Here is a 3,213-nt window from a genome sequence, read left to right as displayed (position 1 = left end):
ATATATCGATGCGTATTTTGTTGAATATTGCAGTTGTCTTTAGTTTTTAAACGTTTTTGTTTTAAATTAATAATTACCATACCATTTTAACTAACCATGATAAAAATATATACCTTAGGTTTTCAAATACACTTTACTCATTAACACGACTTATACATAGTACTAATTCTACATAGTACTAATTCTACATAGTACTAATTCTACATACCGAATCATGTTTGGAGCAAACATTCAGTTGATTATTAGTTTTATTTAGTATTTAAATTATTCCTCTTAAATTAATAATTACAATAATATTTTGATTGAAGATTGTAAAAAAAAAGTGAATATATTCGGTTTCCTAATACCTTTTACTGATTAATTCTACAATATATATAGGATTAAATCTACACCGGAATCGTATCAGTCGATCTAACTCGCCAGTCATCTTTACAACGTGGATTTTAGTGGGATATTACAATAGCGTTTAATATTTAAATTGTTTCTTTTAAACTAAAACTTATAATAATGTTTTGACTGAAGATGATAGCATATATATATCAGGTTTATATATACCCTTTACAGATTAAATATATAGGACTTAATCTACACCCTAAAACACATTAGTAATCCTACCGCACAAATCTTTATAACGAATGATTTAGTTGACTGGTAGCAGTATTGACGTTTCGACATGAAATAGTTGAAGTATTAAATCATTTATAAAATTAATAAACAAATTTAATAATTGTTTTGACAGCCGATAATAAAATTTATTGTCGACAATAAAATAGACATCAGACATTTTCTAAATCCTATTTACAGATATTTAGAGCTGAATTTACACCGAGGATTTTAGTTTACCATTATAGCAATATTTCGTATTTCAAATGTTCCTTTTTAAATCAAACATTATAATAATGTTTTGATTGTGAATAAGACACACATATATTTATTATAGGTTTTTGTACGTTCTTAAAATATTAACGCCGATACACTGTTAGTCGCATCGGTTATCCGAACACACAGGTATTCTTTGTTACGAATGTTTTTGTTGAATAAGAGCAGCCTTCACAGGTCACCATAAAATATAGTTGGAGTTAGTTATTGAATTATTTAATCATTTAAAAAAGTTAACTAGCAATTCTAATAACTATTTTGATTGTTGACAATAAACTAGATACATCTGACTTCAAAATATCTCTTATAGAACTAAATTTACACCGAAGATTATAGTTGAATCTACACTAAATTTACCACGAAGATTTTAGTTGAATATTACAGTAGGACTTAATATTTAAATGTTCCTTTTAAATTAAACATTATAAAAATGTTTTGATTGAGGATGATAACATATATATATTAAATTTTTATACACCCTTCACTGGTTAACTCCACGATATATAAAACTAAATTTACATCCTCAATCGTAGTTATTCTAATGGGGGAAATATCTGGAGACCAGAGGCTTTTCGTTGAATAACAGCAGTTTTGACATACCGCCATAAAATAATAGTTGAAGTCAATTATTAGATTATTTTAAAAATTCACAACCAATTTTATCTGTTTGATTGTTGATGATAAAGAAGATACGTCAGACGTCTCAATATTCTTTAGAGAGATTAATTCTTCCATACGTAGAACCAAATCTTTTAATCAATCCCAAGTCATCTACGATATATAAAACTTAATCTACACCCTGTATAACATCAGTTATCTTAACACACAAATCTTCTTTACTAACGAAGGATTTTAGTTGAATAATAGCAGTCTTGACATGTTGCCATAAAATAATCGTTGAAATTAATTATTAAATTATTAAAAAAAAAATTAACAAACAATTTTATTATCTGTTTTGATTACTGATGATAAAGTAGATATATCAGACATCTTCTGTATACCCTTTAAAGATTAACTCTATCATGAGATAATATTTATCCCTACTTTAAACATCGATGTTCTGTTAAAACACACTATACTAACTCTACCATATATACAAACAAATCGATTAATCGTGTTCCTAATCCAAACTCCCAAAGCATCTAGAGAACGAATGTCTTTAGTTGAATATTACAACAATCTTTAAATATCACTTTTAAATTAAGAATTATGATAATATTTTGATTGATGATTATAAAATGAATGTTAGGCTTCCAAACACCCTTTACAGATTAACTCTACGATATCACACCCTTTACAGATTAACTCTACGATATCACACCCTTTACAGATTAACTCTACGATATCAATGATTGTTAGGCTTCCAAACACCCGTTACAGATTAACTCTACGATATCACATCAGCTACCCTAAGACGAGTCTTCATTACAACTAAGGTCTTTTATTGAATAACAACTGTACTGGCATGTCGCCATAAATATAGTCGGAGCGAAGTATTAAATTATTTATAAAATTAATAAACAACTTTAATAACTGTTTTTCACTGTCGATAATAAATAAAATCTCTTCCTGTCAAAGGTTTCCATATCAGCCGACCCCACGGCAGGAAACACAAATGAGGGCAACAGCATCAAACTCCCTCGTTCACCAAATGCCACGTATCAGGGGGAGGTTTCCAATAACGAAGGTGTCGCACAGCCAACGGTGGTGCTCCAGCATGACCGCAGCTTTAAAGCTGAAAGACTTTAAAAAATGAAGAAATTATATGCATATATCTATGCATATGCGGTGTATGTATATATATATATATATATATATATATTACAAATAAAAGGGTAAAGGATTATCAATTTTATTAATTTATTAATAAATTAATAATTAATAATTTTTACCAAGCCCTTCGGTGAAGCAACTGTTGCTGTTCCCTTAATTATGTGTGTTTTGTTCGAATGGTAACCACTCCTGAAGAAGTGCCAAATGTCTAAATCCAATGGACCAGTCACTGGATAAGTTTGGCACAGAAATGTTAACGTAGAGTGGTGAATAAATCGATATATCGAGTTTGAAGTCTCTGTCTCTTTTGAATATGAAAATTTAAAAGTTAAAAAACCTTATAATATAAATATAAACTGTGAGAACGACCCTTAAGGAATCTAATTAATGATCCCCTAAGGTAAGTTCTTATGCTATATTGGTAACGGTTGCTACATCCTCTGGGAAATTATAATATATATATATATATATACATATGTGTGTGTGTGTATATATATGTATATATATATATATATCTATATATATATGTCTGTGTGTGTGATATAAGAACATATTGAGGCG

Source organism: Octopus bimaculoides, unplaced genomic scaffold (genome assembly GCF_001194135.2).
Source record: "Octopus bimaculoides isolate UCB-OBI-ISO-001 unplaced genomic scaffold, ASM119413v2 Scaffold_360611, whole genome shotgun sequence".
Taxonomy (NCBI): domain Eukaryota; kingdom Metazoa; phylum Mollusca; class Cephalopoda; order Octopoda; family Octopodidae; genus Octopus; species Octopus bimaculoides.
This window is presented reverse-complemented; position numbering follows the sequence as displayed.